This window comes from Lissotriton vulgaris, chromosome 4_1 (assembly GCF_964263255.1).
Source record: "Lissotriton vulgaris chromosome 4_1, aLisVul1.2, whole genome shotgun sequence".
Classification (NCBI taxonomy): domain Eukaryota; kingdom Metazoa; phylum Chordata; class Amphibia; order Caudata; family Salamandridae; genus Lissotriton; species Lissotriton vulgaris.
This window is the reverse complement of record NC_141691.1, coordinates 2,061,915,742-2,061,933,106: the sequence shown is the minus strand read 5'-3', so window position 1 is coordinate 2,061,933,106 and position 17,365 is coordinate 2,061,915,742. Positions and strand designations below refer to the sequence as shown.

Genomic DNA, 17,365 nt, shown 5'->3' with positions numbered 1-17,365 from the left:
TTCTCATAATTACAGTAGTGACAATATCATACATAATAGGACATGAAACTGATAAAGAAACAGCAGATGTGAAGCCTGTAACGGCTTTGAGACCTGCTCTTGTGGGGAAGAAAGAGGAGAGCAATGAAAACCGTGAAAAGGCGTTACTGGCAGATGAAGCTCGTAGACTACACGTAGACGAGTCACAGGGAAATTTTAGGTCAAACGCATATGCCAAATTATTGTATGAGTATATCGATGCCATGGAGGCCAAAGATTGCTATGTATGTATGCAATTGCCGGCTTCTGTAGATGAAGGCATTAGATATCATCATCTCCCATTGACTTATGGGATAACATGTAGTTTACTGCTTAGTATATTTTATGGTAGGGAAGGATTCGAGTACTACTTTTCAAATTATGATTCGGTACTGCCTGAAGTTCCGAATTATAAGCAAATGAATAAGTGGGACTATTACAAAAAGGAGGATAGATTAGCCAAATTCTTTCTTCCATGGGATACATTAGATACTTCATACGCACGCAGAAATAATCTGACTTGCAAAGTGTCAGAGGTTGAGAAAAGGTTCATAGGACAAGTAGATGACAGATACAGAAGGCAGAAGATTCTAAAAATGTCAGGACAGTGGAAAACAGATTGGACCGAAGAAGAGAAGGCACATAAAAAGAAAGGTAGCAATGGTCCAATAGCTTTGGATAGAACGCAGAAAGGAAAGTTATGTTTAACTCGAAGCAAGACATATTATGAGAGTGTATTTGTAGGTGAAGTAAATTGCGAACATGCTTTTAGATTAGAGTACTATACGAAAGATTTTATGAAAGGGATGCAAGCTATTCCGAATGTGTATTTTGTATGTGGAAGAAATGCCTATGTAAAACTACCTGACAATTGGTATGGTTCGTGTTACTTGGCAATTGTCTTCCCCAAAATATATCATGCAAAGGACATAGCGATAATAGAAGGAAAGACTTCGACGAGAGCGAAAAGGGAAGTAGGAGATGCAGAAGTAGTAGGAGATGTATTTGGAGCGATGTTTCCCATGTTAGGTTTAATACTTAACGATGTTAAGATTAGGAGACTAGCTACAGTAGTAGATAGACTATCTGCAAGCACTGCAAGGTTATTAATGTTAGTAGAAGGAGAGATGCAGTCGATTAGAGCAATGGTTCTTCAGAACCGACTTGCTTTAGATGTACTGCTAGCAAAAGAAGGCGGAGTTTGCAAGGCTTTGAAGGTTCAGGAATGTTGTACTTATATTCCTGATAATTCAAAACCACTTGAGAAAGTCATAAGCAACATTACACAGATTCATTAAGAAATCGAAGATTTATCAAAAATAAACGTTTGGGAAAAAGTCGGTCATGGAGTAGGAAAGGTTGGAAGTTGGTTTGCCAACCTTGGTAAAAGCATAGTATGGTATATATTAAAACCTGTATTGATAGTATTGATTTGCATAATTACATTGTTAGGTTTGGTAAAATTGTATAAATGGTATAGGTCGAACCGGTTACAAAGATCCATGAGGGAGCAAGAAAGGAGATTAGCTGCTTTACAAGATCAACAGTACAAAAGCTTAAGAGCTCTCGAAACGATGAAAAGAGGGAATATTGTAACTAGTTCTGTGTAGAGATGTTATTCAAATTGCATTTAGTGATGACTCCTAGAAGTCATCAAAGGGGGGACTGAGAGAGCGCAAATTTGAATAAAAAAATATGCGTGAGCCATATTTACAAGCACATTGTATAACGTAGGAATGAAATGTATATCTTAACGTGAAGTTGACACTTATAGCATAAAGTTAACCGATGTAATCAAAAGTAATATAGGAAATGTAACTGTATTCACTTTAGAACATGTATTAGATTCAGAAGGCCGTATACGTAGTGGGCTAATGTAGAGAATTGTAGAAATGTTTACGAAATGTAGAACTTACAAAGTAGAATTCATGTACGTGTTTAGCTTTAAATTGAGAAACCGCGTGAAATGAAACATGGAGAAATGTGCAGAAAGCATATACGGCGATGTAACAAATGAGAATATAAAGTTATACGCTATATAATTTATATTCTATGTACAATATATTCACTTATATGTAAAGGATTTGCTGAATACGAATATATATATAAATGTGTGTTAAAGGTTATACTGTGTAGAAAGCTTCTTGTAAGAAATGTTAGAAGGGTTTAGGTCATTTGTGGTTTTAACCTGACTGACCAAGGGTTCATAGGAGTGTAGTCCGCTGTTTGTGATTTAGTGGGCTCACAGGAGTCGTGAATAGCCTTGCTGTGAACGTGCGAGCCAAGGAGTCTAGTGCTTGCTAGATTTAAGGTGACAACGCTGGACAAAGTTTATGGCCTAAACGTGATAAGAAGCGCTTGGAATTTGAGAGTTGTTTTGAGAAGTCCATTCACAGGACCAAGAAAGGTTATATACATAACTATAAAGATTAAAGTTCTGCTGAGGTAATTGACTTATGTTCTGAAAGTGTCAATTGTAATATTGAATAAAGTCACCAACGAGAAGACGAAGATGACATCGGAGGAGAAAGGTCAACTTAACGGACGGCGAAAGAGACGAAGCAAGGAAAAAGCTAGAAGATGACCTCACGGGGAAAGTCCGTGGTGGGCGTCGAAGGGGCGTTCCACCCACACTGTGATTGTGTATTTTAGGGACAGCACCCCGGGGAGAAGAGAGGAACAGCGAAGGCGATTAGCAGGAACAGCTCCGAGCAGAGGCCATCATAGAGAGCTCAGAGTAGATGACTTGAACAGATGCGCTGAGAGAGATCAGAGCGCAAGAGAGCAGTAGGCCGAGGACCTTTAGAGAGCGGATGGGTAGGCAGAGAGGGTACTGCTTCTTAAACTTAAGTTACCTTTAGAGGCTAAGAGAGTTTGAACTTCTTTGGGAGTCAAACTGCTGACACCTTTTTAGGTTAGGAACTTGCGAAGTAGGGATGTCACGTAGTATAGAGTAGGGACAGATTTAATTTGATATTTTTCTCTTTCTGTAGATGACGCAAAGGAACCACTTCACATTGATGTTTTAATTTGCTGATTTTCGAATTGATTTTGTATTCTTGTGTATACTTTTGAGATTTATCCTGAGAGGATTGTATTTGCATTTAAATTTGACTTTTATATAAAACTTTCAAAACTTTATCAGTTGTAAGTGGTTCTTCAGAGTGGCGTCAGTTTATGGGGTTTATCTAACCTATGCGGGGGTTGTCTTTTACTCAATGACAGATAACGATCGATCCAAAATTTTCGAATGAGATAAGTTATTAAATTGATCATAAATTGATATCAAAATCTCATTCCCCGCACTATCATGCGACCACATTCAGAATATCACAGCTTGCTGTCATGCAACCACATTCAGAATATCACAGCTCGCTATCATGCGACCACATTCAGAATATCACAGCTTGCTATCATGCGACCACATTCAGAATATCACAGCTCGCTATCATGCGACCACATTCTGCGTATCACAGCTTGCTGTCATGCAACCACATTCCGAATATCACAGCTTGCTGTCATGTGACCACATTCAGAGTAGTAAACTGTCCTGTGCCAAGTGCCACCCTTCAGAATATCACAGATTGTGAATATGAAACTTTTAAAGGTTTATAGGATCACGCAACATATTTCTCAGCTAAACTGTTGCCAGATTGTACTCCTTAGTGTCGAAACTCATTGCATGTTCTTGTTCCTGTTTTGCAGGACGCCAAGAGCCTACTGAGAAGGTAATGCCAGTTATTGTGTTTTTTTCCTGGTCTGTAAGGAGCACGTCTGGTTGCAGTGAGTAAAGGCAACTTCTAAGCTCACACAATCCACTCTACTATGAAATTCAGTGAGATTACCTCATGCTGTAAATATAAACTGCTTAAAGTCTTAACAAACTGCTCTCTTGTGTTTAAAAAACTTCTATCAGTACAGATTACCCTACTCATGGTCTCAGAAACGAGAACACGTCAATATATTCTTTAAATCATTTTCAGTGCTAACAAACAACCCTGTTGAAAACAAACATGACACATCAGTAGGCTTGAATAAATGCTACACAAAGCTCCCAGATCCTAGTAAAATGCGCTTTCAGCCCAGCGAAATTCCTTTGTGTAGATAGAATACCCTCTCACATGTTTCTAACACTTGGATTTTTCCCGATGATCGTTCAAGGCTTCTTGACTCCTGTGCCAACCCTAACGCATCCGTCTAGTGCTTAGAAACATCACTGGATTTGTATTACACAAGGTCCACAGAAATGTGTCTCCTTCTATATTGAGCTCAGCCCAGAGAGTGTTCTCTCAGATCTGCTTTTAGTCCTAATAAACCTCTCTCTAGTCCTTGGGGTCTTCACCTCCAACCTGCAGAATCCAGAACCCTCTGATGATGTTTCCAGACCCTCATTTCAGTCAACAGGGACCTTCCTTCAGCCTTCAGAGATTCCTCCTCAGTCTTCAGCGTGCCCCGGACTCTTTGAAAGCCAAATTTAATTTCTCCAAGTTTCAGAAGCATCTCACAGACAGCCCCAATCCTCTGAATGTATCTCTGATCCCCCATAGACCTCACACCAGTCACCAGATGTTTCACCGGTTAACAAAGGGACATACAGAGAAAGGGACACTGCAAGAGACATAGACCCAAAGGAGAGAGTAAGAGGGACTGCACTCACTTAACAGCGAGGAAGAGAGAGAGATAAAGAGAAAGAGAAAGAGAGAGATAGAGAGAGATAAAGAGAAAGAGAGAGAAAGAGAGATGGGGGGGGGGGGGGAAAGCACCCAGAAGGGAAGAGTGGGAAGAAATATTTTTTTAATGTAGGTCTGCGTACTTAAGACTAAGTCTCATGTGCTAATTTCTCCCCTGCTCTAGGGGGGAGGGATGCTGGGTGGCATTATTGGATGCTGTGAATAGTTAGATTGTTGCCTGTGAGTAGCAGCTCACACTGTGTACCGTTGAGCAGCAGGTCCTGTGTGTACAGTGATATCATTCTGATAACAGACCTTGTTTGATGCTCCTTGGGAGATTCTGTGAACAGTGACTGTCTGTAACACTGAGACCAGCTGTGTATTGTTCCAGGTGTCATGCTGTGAAGTTTCTGAGTCCGGCAAAAGTGATGATGACTCATAAAGGTAAACACATCTCTGTTTGTCAAACATGTATTGTGAATTATTGTTTATATGTCTGCTATAGCACACATGTCAACATGGGGCAATTTATAGACACCGACGCACATTCATCAAACCACATCTTTACAAAAACAACAAACTACAAAAACACAAAGAATGCCAACTAATATTCACTCGAGCTCAAGACAACACACATGAAAACATCTTAAAAGGCAGCATGTACTAGTTCCTATAATAAAAATAGTCGTTTCTTGAGGCTTTTTTTTAACATATATCTATTTAGCGAGCTTAAAGGACCGTTGGCGTTTAATACTTTTCAAATATAGTGAAACCTTTCCACACTCAAGCATTTCTCTACTCACTTTATCTACTGCCCCAGTTACCATTGAAGGCTGCTTCCATCACTTGGAGTTTGGGTTCGGGCAGTGGGTGTCTTAGGGGCAGTCGTGTTCATCCAGATATTGCACCCCAATCCACAGGAGCCTCTCTGCAGGTCCCTGAACCCTGATCCACAAACTCTTCCTAGATGGTCAGTCACCTCAGTTGTGATCTGGCTCCAGTTGTATTTCAGGCACAATCCAGTAATACAGGAGATAGCAGGTGTCCCTGTCGGCACTCTTCACGCTCCCATGTTTCTTGGGTCGTCTCTGGGTAGATCGAGGTGAACCAGGCGATGTATCGCGCAAGCAAGGAACCTGAGGTGAAAATGTGCCTCTCCTCCTCAGTAGTAGTGTGGGCCTTCTTGGAGGTAATCGGCACTGCCTCTCTCACCACCCCCATGTGACCTTGGACAACTCTACTGCTTGCATGTGCACTTCATGCGAGGACTTTCCTTCTTTGATCCAGCCATCGTTCTCCTTTCACACTGAGTGAAACAAATCTAACCACTGAGCATTAGTGCAGGTGTCAGATAACCCAGTACCCTAGATTCAGACACCCATTGTACACTAGCGAATGTGCCAAGTGACCCAGTACCCTAGATTCAGATACCCATTGTACATTATTGAAAGTGCCAAGTGACCCAGTGCCCTAGATTCAGACACCCTTTGTACACTAGTGAAAGTGCCAAGTGATCCAGTACCCTAGATTCAGACACCCATTGTACACTAGTGAAAGTGCCAAGTGACTCACCGACTTTGTTTCAGACACCGATTGTACACTATTGAAAGTGCCAATTTACCCAGTGACCCAAATCTAGTTACCATTGTAAACTAGTGAAAGTGCAAAGTAACCCAGCGCCCTAGATTCAGACACCCATTGTACACTAGTGAAAGTGCCATGTGACCCAGTACCCTAGATTCAGACACCCATTGTACATTATTGAAAGTGCCGCGTGACCCAGTACCCTAGATTCAGATACCCATTGTACATTATTGAATGTGCCAAGTAACCCAGTGCCCTAGATTCAGACACCCATTGTACACTAGTGAAAGTGCCAAGTGACCCAGTACCCTAGATTCAGACACCCATTGTACATTATTGAAAGTGCTAAGTGACCCAGTGCCCTAGATTCAGACACCCATTGTACAATATTGAAAGTGCCGAGTGACCCAGTACCCTAGATACAGACACCCATTGTACACTAGTGAAAGTGCCAAGTGATCCACTTCCATAGATTCAGACTCCCATTGTACACTAGTGAAAGTGCCAAGTGACTCAGTACCCTAGAATCAGACACCCATTATCCAGTGACCCAAATCTAGTTACCATTGTACACTAGTGAAAGTGCCAAGTGACCCAGTGACCTGGATTCAGAACCCATAGTACACTAGTGAAAGCGCCAAGTGACCCAGTGACCTAGATTCAGAAACCCATTGTACACTAGTGAAAGCACCAAGTGACACAGTACCCTAGATTCAGACACCCATTGTACACTACTGAAAGTACCAAGTGACCCAGTACCCTAGATTCAGACACACATTGTACACTAGTGAATGTGCCAAGTGACCCAGTACCCTAGATTCAGATACCCATTGTACATTATTGAAAGTGCCAAGTGACCCAGTGCCCTAGATTCAGACACCCTTTGTACACTAGTGAAAGTGCCAAGTGATCCAGTACCCTAGATTCAGACACCCATTGTACACTAGTGAAAGTGCCAAGTGACTCACCGACTTTGTTTCAGACACCGATTGTACACTATTGAAAGTGCCAATTTACCCAGTGACCCAAATCTAGTTACCATTGTAAACTAGTGAAAGTGCAAAGTAACCCAGCGCCCTAGATTCAGACACCCATTGTACACTAGTGAAAGTGCCATGTGACCCAGTACCCTAGATTCAGACACCCATTGTACATTATTGAAAGTGCCGCGTGACCCAGTACCCTAGATTCAGATACCCATTGTACATTATTGAATGTGCCAAGTAACCCAGTGCCCTAGATTCAGACACCCATTGTACACTAGTGAAAGTGCCAAGTGACCCAGTACCCTAGATTCAGACACCCATTGTACATTATTGAAAGTGCTAAGTGACCCAGTGCCCTAGATTCAGACACCCATTGTACAATATTGAAAGTGCCGAGTGACCCAGTACCCTAGATACAGACACCCATTGTACACTAGTGAAAGTGCCAAGTGATCCACTTCCATAGATTCAGACTCCCATTGTACACTAGTGAAAGTGCCAAGTGACTCAGTACCCTAGAATCAGACACCCATTATCCAGTGACCCAAATCTAGTTACCATTGTACACTAGTGAAAGTGCCAAGTGACCCAGTGACCTGGATTCAGAACCCATAGTACACTAGTGAAAGCGCCAAGTGACCCAGTGACCTAGATTCAGAAACCCATTGTACACTAGTGAAAGCACCAAGTGACACAGTACCCTAGATTCAGACACCCATTGTACACTACTGAAAGTACCAAGTGACCCAGTACCCTAGATTCAGACACACATTGTACACTAGTGAATGTGCCAAGTGACCCAGTACCCTAGATTCAGATACCCATTGTACATTATTGAAAGTGCCAAGTGACCCAGTGCCCTAGATTCAGACACCCTTTGTACACTAGTGAAAGTGCCAAGTGATCCAGTACCCTAGATTCAGACACCCATTGTACACTAGTGAAAGTGCCAAGTGACTCACCGACTTTGTTTCAGACACCGATTGTACACTATTGAAAGTGCCAATTTACCCAGTGACCCAAATCTAGTTACCATTGTAAACTAGTGAAAGTGCAAAGTAACCCAGCGCCCTAGATTCAGACACCCATTGTACACTAGTGAAAGTGCCATGTGACCCAGTACCCTAGATTCAGACACCCATTGTACATTATTGAAAGTGCCGCGTGACCCAGTACCCTAGATTCAGATACCCATTGTACATTATTGAATGTGCCAAGTAACCCAGTGCCCTAGATTCAGACACCCATTGTACACTAGTGAAAGTGCCAAGTGACCCAGTACCCTAGATTCAGACACCCATTGTACATTATTGAAAGTGCTAAGTGACCCAGTGCCCTAGATTCAGACACCCATTGTACAATATTGAAAGTGCCGAGTGACCCAGTACCCTAGATACAGACACCCATTGTACACTACTGAAAGTGCCAAGTGATCCACTTCCATAGATTCAGACTCCCATTGTACACTAGTGAAAGTGCCAAGTGACTCAGTACCCTAGAATCAGACACCCATTATCCAGTGACCCAAATCTAGTTACCATTGTACACTAGTGAAAGTGCCAAGTGACCCAGTGACCTGGATTCAGAACCCATAGTACACTAGTGAAAGCGCCAAGTGACCCAGTGACCTAGATTCAGATACCTATTGTACACTAGTGACAATTGACCAGTGACCTAGACTCAAATACACTATGGACACTAGTATAAGCGCTAAGTGACCCAGTGGCCTAGATTCAGGTACCCATTGTACCATATTTAAAGGGACAAGGGACCAAGATTCAGAGACCCATTATACACAGTGAAAGCATCAAGTGACCCAGTGACCTAGATTCAAATACCCATTGTACACTATTGAAAGCGTAACTTGACCAAGTGACCCAGATTGAGTTACTATTGTGCGCTAGTGAAAGCGCCAAGTGACCCAGTGACCTAGATTCAGATACCCACTGTGCACTATTGATCCAGTTACTATTTTACACTAGTGAAAGCACAAAGTGACCCATTGACCTAGATACAGATACCCATTGTATACTAGTAAAAACGGCAAGTGATCCAGTGGCCTAGATTCAGATACCCATTGTACATTACTGAATACGCATCAAGTGACCCAGTACCCTAGATTCAGAGACCCATTGTACACTAGTGAAAGCACGAAATGACCCAGATTCAGATACTTGTTCTACACTAGATTAAAGTGACCCAGTACCCTAGATTCAGATACCTATTGTACACTTTTGAAAGTGCCAATTGACCAAGTGACCCAGATTAAGTTACTATTGTACACTAGTGTTAGAACTGGGGGTCTCTAGATGGCAATGGTTTGCCCCCTTGTCCAAATAGGGACCCTTGCTTCCAGTCAGGGAAAGGGAAATACACTCCTAAAATAACCACTGCTCACCCCCTTGGTAGCTTGGCACGAGCAGACAGGCTTATTTTAGAGGCAGAGTGTAAAGTATTTGTGAACACATACAGTAACACAGTGAAAACACTATAAATGGACACCACAGGGGAGTGGATGCGTCGGTTCCTTACTGCTGCGCAGGGGAGTTTATGCACCTCTTCCTTACTGCGTGGGGAGTTGATGCTCGGTTTCTTACTGCGTTCCGATTATGATGCAACAAGATGGCACCTCGATGCGATGCGACGATCCGGTGCGATGCAACAAGATGGCGTCTTTGATGCGTTGTGACATCTTGGATACGATGCGTGCACGCCCGAAGACCGTGCGGTGAACGCGGTGGACTGTTGATCCAGGACAGGCCCTGTGGCACGCTTCTCCGGTGATTCAACTGCAACCTCTGTGGCGGTGACACGCTTCTCTGCTGATGCGTTGACAGACAGCTGAGGTGGCGACGCGCTTCTTTGGTGATGCGACGGCAACAGCTATGGCGGCGACACATTTCTTCCTCGTTGTGTCGCGCTTTCAGCTCCCAGCGACACGCAGTCTCTAGAGGTCTGAAAAACAGCAGCAGGCACCTCTCTGCAGGTAGAATTCCCAGCAAGCACATTCAGGGAAGCTGGTGGTGAAGTCTTTGTGATCCTGAGACTTCAGAACAGGAGGCATGCTCAGCTTTAAGCCCTTGGAGATCTTCCTCAAGATGATAAAGTACACACACAAAGTTCCTCTTCTCCTTTCTTTGGCAATAAGTAAGCACTGCAGGCCAACCCCAAACAGCAAACAACACAGGGGCAGTCTCCAGCTTTCTTGGTTTCTCTCCTTGGCATAGGTTCGTCTTGATTACCAGAAGTGATCTAAAAGTCTGGGCCACAATATTTGTACTACTAAATCTTTTATTCTCTGAAGGCAGAGAGTGTCTGTACCTAGTCAAAACCAGTTCTGTCCTACCCGGTGCAGCTTCCTGGCAGGAGGTGGAGACAGCATTGTTGAAAAGAGACCTGGCACAGGTAGCTGAAGAGAAATCTCCTCCCCCTACTCTGTTTTCAATGTAGGCTCCGGCAAGTGAATGGAAATCTCAACCCCCTACTTTCTATTCAACACAGGTCCTATTCAGCCCAGCCCTGACTCATCAGACTGCTGAAGCTACAGAACTCTCCAGCCCCCTGTCATTCACAAACCAGACATGGAATACACAACCCTAGCAGAGGCACAATGGATGGTTAGGCAAGAAAATACCTACTTTCTACTTTCAAACATAGAATGTTAAAATCATCGACACTAAAAGATGTATTTAAAAATTCTGAGTTCAGGCGTACGAAACTCGTTTTTCTACTTTGTTCCCTGGGTCAGTTAGGATTATAAGGTGTTATAATCAAACTGCCCATTCTGGCCTATGGGAACAGGTAACCGTGCAATAATGAAAAACACATTTGGTGGTTTTCACTATCAGGATATGCCACACACATCAGGGCATGTCCTAGCTTTCACATACAATGCACCCTGCCTATAGGTTACTTTGGGCCTACCTTAGAGGTGACTAACATGTCGAAAAGGGAAGGTTTAGGGACTGGCATGTGGGTTCACTTGCCAGGTCGACATGGCAGTACCAGACTGCACACAGGCTCTGCAACGGCAGGCCCTAGCCACACTTTACATGCTGCTTCTGTGGGTGGCACATCCAGTGCTGCAAGCCCACCAGCAGCATTTGATTTACAGGCCCTGGGTACACATGGTGCACTATACTAGGGTCTAACAAGTAAATGAAATAAGCCAATCATGGAGTCACTAATCCATTACATCAATTTACAATTGCACGTTGGCACTTAATAGCAGTGGCAAAGTGGCCAAAGCATCTAGACCAGCAAAAACATAGAAGGCAACAGCAAACAAATGGAAGAGAGACCCAAGCCAATGGTGCCAGGTCTAACACTTGTCTTCTCCAGCTGAAATGTGATGAGAACTACCCACCCTCTTAGGAGTTCTCTTCACTAAGGCGTAAAAATCTGGACAGACCATAAGCATTGGTGTGTATTGTACGAGGGCAGTGTTCCACCGTGAAGTCCAGCCCCTGCAGGGAAATGGACCACCTTAACAGCTTCTCACCCATCATTTGCATCAACCATCTAAGAGGCCTGTGGTCAGTCTGAACCCGGAAGTGAGTCCCAAACAAGTATGGTCTCAACATCTTCAGAGCCCAGACCACAGCAAATGGCTCATGCTCAATTGCACTCCACCTCTGTTCCTGTGGAAGTAACCTCCTACTAATGAAGGCTACAGGTTGGTGTAGGCCCTCCTCATTCATCTGTCAAAGTACAGCCCCCACACCATGCTATGAAGCGTCTGTCTGCACAATTAATTCCTATGAGATGTTGGGCGCCTGAAGCACGGGCGCTGTGCACATGGCATTCTTCAGGGCATCAAAAGCTTTCTGACAGGTGTCAGTCCAGTTCACTTTCTTGGGCTGATTCCTGGAAGTCAGCTCTGTCAAAGGTGCAACAATGCTGCCATACCCCTTGACAATCCTCCTGTAGTACCCTGTGAGTCCTAAAAAGGCTCTCATCTCTGTCTGGGTCTTGGAGGGTTCCCAAGCAATGATGGTATCAATCTTGAGCTGTAGGGGTGCCACCTGGCTGCTCCCAACCTGGTGTCCCAAGTACAACACGGAACCCTGCCCGATCTGGAACTTACTCACCTTGATCATGAGGCCTGCCCTCCGCAACGCCATCAACACTTCTCAGAGGTGGCGCAGATGTTCTTCCCAACTGGTGCTAAACACTTCGATGTCATCCAGATAGGCGGCACTTAAATCTTCCAGTCCAGCCAACACCTGGTTGACCAACCTCTGAAAGGTGCAGGGGCATTCTTCGTCCCAAAGGGCATAATCCGGAATTGGTAGTGCCCATGTGGTGTGGAGAATGCTGACCTCTCTTTTGCCCCATCAGTTAAGGCGTTCTACCAGTACCCAGTCGTTAAACCAAACATACTGAGGTACCGGGCAGCCTCTAACCGATGAATGAGCTCATCAGCTCTGGGGATAGGGTGCACATCAGTCTTGGTGACTGAATTGAGTCCTCGGTAGCCCACACAGAACCGGAGTTCGGGTGTGGCACCAGGCGCAGCAGCCTTTGGGACCAAGACAACTTTCCTGGCCCAAGGGCTGTTAGAGGACTCAATCACCCCTAACGCAAACATCTTGGAGACCTCCTCCTTGATGCAAGCTCTCACCCTGTCAGTTTTGTGTTTTACAGGAGTACTGTCCCCAGTGTCCACATCATGGACGCAGCACTCAGTGACACCGGGGGTCAGGGAGAACAAATCAGGAAACTGTCCCAACAGTTGGCGACAGCCATCCTGCTGCTCAGGGTCAGGGCAGAAGAGATTTTCACGCAGTCCGCTGACCCATCTTGAACTTTTGCAGACAGGGGGTCAGGAAGAGCCTCAGTCTCCTCCTCCATTCCATTATCTGTCGCTAGGAGCATGCCCACATCAGGCCTCTCCAAGTGGGGTTTCAGATGGTTTACATGTAGGACCCACAAAGGGTTCCTAGGAGACCACAAGTCCACCAAGTAGGTGATATTACTCTTGCACTCCACCACCTCAAGTGGTCTGGTCCACTTATCCTGGAGCGCACAAGTCTCCACTGGGGCCATGACCCACACTTTCCAGGCTGAAACTCGATCAGAGTGGAATTCTGATCATACCACTGTTTCATCTCCTATTGGCTGACTTCCAGATTCGCCTGAGCGAGTTGTCTGAAATGCCTGGTTTGGTTTCTGAAGGCCAGCATGTAGCTATATACATCCTGGGGAGGTTTACTGGGAGCTTTCTCGCAGCCTTCCTTCACCAAACTCAGAGGTCCACTTACAGGCTCACCATACAGCAGTTCAAAGGGACTGAACCAGTAAGGACTTTTGTGGCACCTCTCTGTAAACAAACAGAAGGCATGGCAGAGCACGTCCCACTTATGCCTCATGGGTTCCTTGAGACCCGTAATCATGCCTTTAGGGTCCGGTTGAATCTCTCAACCAGCCCATTACCTTGGGGGTGGTAAGGAGTGGTAAACTTATAGGTTACACCGCACTCCTGCCACAGGGACTTCATATACTTGGATATGAAGTAGTTATCACGGTCAGACACCACCTCTCTGGGGAATCCTACACAGGAGAAAATCCCCATCAATGCACGACCCACCATGGAGCCGTCAAAGTCTGGAGAGGGATGGCTTCCGCGTACCGGGTGGCATAGTCCACCAAGACCAGGAAGACCCTGTTGCCCATGGTTGTCTTGGGATCCAGAGGCCCCACAATGTCAATGCCCACCCTTTCAAAGTGGGTGCTGACCACAGGGAATGTCTGGAGAGGAGTCTAGTGCTTCTTCTCACTCTTACCACTTGCCTGCCAAGTCTGACAGGTCCTGCAATGAGTATCTGAACTCTTGCACATTTGGGCCCAATAAAAGTGGCTAACAAGCCTCTCCAAGGTCTGTCTTGCCCCAAATGTCCTGCTAAAGGCTCATCTTGAGCCAGACCCAGTCGGAAGGCTCTGAAGCGCTGGGGTACCACCAGAACACAGGCTAACCCAGGCTCAGCAACCTTAGGCTTGCTATACAGGAGACCATTCTCATAGTAGATGCAATGTGAACCAGACTGATCACCTGCTGCCTGGTTTGTGGCCTGATGCAGCAAACCCACAAGAGAAGGGCACTTCTTCTGCTCCTCGCAGAATTCTTCCCTGGAAGGCCCTCCTTCCTGCTGCCAATGAGTCAGCTCAGGCAGGTCCCCCAGTTCAGCTAATTGCCCCCCTCTAGGTTCCAGGGCATCCCCTTCAAGGTGTGCCTGCTCTTGGACCGTGGGAACTTCAGGGCAGGTTTCCCTCGCCCCCTGCCCTTTCTATTTAATGCAGGCACCTGGGCCACTCTTTCAGGTTCCAGGTCCTCTTGAATACCCTTACTGGCTGCCATGGACTGAGTGGTCACACACGCCCACTCAGGCAGACCCAACATCTCCAAATGAGACCATCTCCCCACCTTAGTGCAAGGGGAGCTCCCAAAATCATTGCCCAGCAGACAGTCAACAGGCATGGCTGGCCTCATAGCTACTTTCAAGGTACTTGAGACCCCCCCACTCAAAGGGAACCTGGGCCACCTTGCAGTGGCTCTCTGAGTTATCAGCGGCAAATACAGGGTAAAATGCATGGGGGATCACCTGCTCTTCAGACACCAGCCGACAACTGACAGCTGTCACACTGGCTTCGGTGTCTCTCAAAGCCTACACCCTTTGGCCATTGATGGTCACCCTCTGCCTGTGTTTTTTAGTGTTATCAGGCAGCTGGGTCCCAGGGACCATTTCACTGTCTCCTAAAGAGACTAGGGACAGCTCTGGGGGACCCCACCCACCTTGGGCACCCGACTCCTCCTCCAGGGCTACACTAGCCATCTGCCGGGGTGGTGCACCAGTGGGTGCTGCATTTTCTTTCATGGGATAATTAGGATACCAGAAGCAGTGGCCCACCTGACCACAATTATAACATTTCCTGGGCCCCTTTTGAACAGGCTTATCTGTCAGGCCCTTGGTTTCCTCTTAGGGGGAGGCTTGGAACTCTTCCCTTGGTTCTCTTGTGGATTACTTTGGGGCCTTTTCCAGAACTCCCTCTGTTTACCCTTGTCCCCCCTCTTCTGCTGGGGACCCTGCCCACCTTTAGTGAAGTCTCCCACATGACCCTCGTGGACCCGGGTACTAACCCAGCAGTCCGCCTCCTCAGCAAGCTTCCTAGGATTGGTCAGCTTACTATTAATTAGGTGCTGGCATAGCTCTGGAAAACAATTACTGGACAAGTGCTCCCCTGCAATCAAATCATCGAGTGCCTCAAAATCATATACTTTGGAGGGGTAGTGACGCTTTCCCAGCGCCATATTGAGCGTCCTAGTGGGGCGGTTCTCACCTCACCTGGTGGCCCTACTTAAGGCGGTCTGTTCTGTTGTTCTGCCCTACCAGGTTTCATTTGTCCTGCTTGGCAGCTTGGCACTGCATTTAGCGCTGTGTTCGAAGCGCGCTTGCTTTTAATTACCCGTTTTTCCATTTATTTTATTTTTGTTTCTATTTGCCCCTGTTTTTAGTGGGGTAGCTGTCCCCTCACTTGCACATAATTGGTTTGCTCATCGCTGCTTACCGGGCCCGGTTCTGGGGGTTTTGGGAGCTCTGCCTTGATCATTGTTTGGGCGCCATCTTGGGAGGGGTAGTGACGCTTTCCCAGCGCCATATTGAGCGTCCTAGTGGGGCGGTTCTCACCTCACCTGGCGGCCCTACTTAAACCAGTCCTCTGCGTGCAGCGGGATCGCGCAGCGGGTGCGCCCTCGCTGTGTCTGAGTCTTGCCAGAGTCCTGCCTGTCTGCGCCCGTCAGCGTCTTGGAGGCGTTGGAGCGGCGGGTGGGGTCGGCTTTGTAGGATTAAGAGTGGTGCTATTAGGATGGTATGTTATTCGTCGTTGGAGCTGCGCTCCTTGCAAAAGGTATCTGGCGCTTGTCATTCAGTTTTTCCAGGCCGTTTTAGGGGTAAGAGGCACTGCCCGGCCTGTGGCTGGACACGAGGTAATGTCCCGACTATCCAACTGAATAGGGGAGTGGGCAATGTGAAGCATCTCTGCCTGCTTTTAAATACCAGATCTGTGCCCAGACATGCTCAGGAAATCTTTGATCTCATTGTTACGGAAAAACCTCTTTATCTGATAGTGACAGAGACATGGCTTGGGGATTTGTCCAATCCTGATATCGCCACTGCAATTCCTCCTGATTATAATATTTCCAGGCAAGATAGGTTGGAGGGGAGGGGTGAAGGTGTGGCACTTGTAGTGAATAAACTTGCCGCCTGTTCCATTATCCCTATGGATGCTATTACAGGTTCGGAATCCCTCGCCTTCTCTATCGCACTCACCTCCCATCAAGCTCTTAAAGGGCTGTTGGTCTATAGACCCCCTGGACCGGCTGGATCCTTCTTCGATGAGCTGCAGTCAGCTATCTCGTTGCTGGCCATAAGAGCGGAGCATTGTGTGTTGGCTGGAGATTTCAACTTTCATATGGATGAGGGAGAGGACCCTGAGGCGATTAAATTGATCGATATTACGGCCCCACTTGGCCTTGTCCCTTACCTCTCCGGTCCAACACACGATAGGGGCCACACCCTGCATCAGGTCTTTTCGACGCTCCACTTAGAGGGGCTAGAACTTCTACCGGTGCTCTGGTCTGATCCCTGATTGGCCACATTTTATGTGCCAGGCTCTGAGAAACCCTCTAGTACCATCCTTAGACAGCAGGGACTAGGATCGAGGGCATTCCATCGAGTGACCCCAGAGATGCTAGCTCAGGCTTCTCTTGATCATCCCTGCCCCCTTTCGGGCGACTTGGAACGGGACCTGGAGTCTCTGCAGGCGTGGCTGACGGACAGGCTAGATGATCTACCCCCTGTGAGGACACCCCGAGCAACATCGAAGCAGGTTTCTGCCCCTTGGTTTACGGAAGCACTGTCAGCTTCTCGCCGGCAGTGCAAGGTGGCTGAGAGGGCGTGGCGCTCACATTATGAACAGGTGGCCAGGCTGGTTTATAGGACCGCGATTAAAACATACCATTGCGATATCCTCCTTGAGAAAAAGGGTTATTTTGCCAGGAGGATAGAGGCTGCCTCCAATTCCTGCAAGGAGATTTTCACCATTGTGAGG

At 46.3% G+C, this 17,365-nt stretch overlaps 1 pseudogene across 1 annotated transcript in view; it reads left to right on the top strand.

The window, feature by feature from the left end:
* Positions 1 to 17,365, top strand: part of LOC147724981 (E3 ubiquitin-protein ligase TRIM39-like) — a 225,609-nt pseudogene that overhangs the window by 134,993 nt on the left and 73,251 nt on the right. Inside the window, exons 5-6 of the transcript XR_015295280.1 lie at positions 3,724 to 3,746; positions 5,080 to 5,132. The product of XR_015295280.1 is annotated as an E3 ubiquitin-protein ligase TRIM39-like (transcript). The remainder of the gene's footprint in view (positions 1 to 3,723; positions 3,747 to 5,079; positions 5,133 to 17,365) is intronic.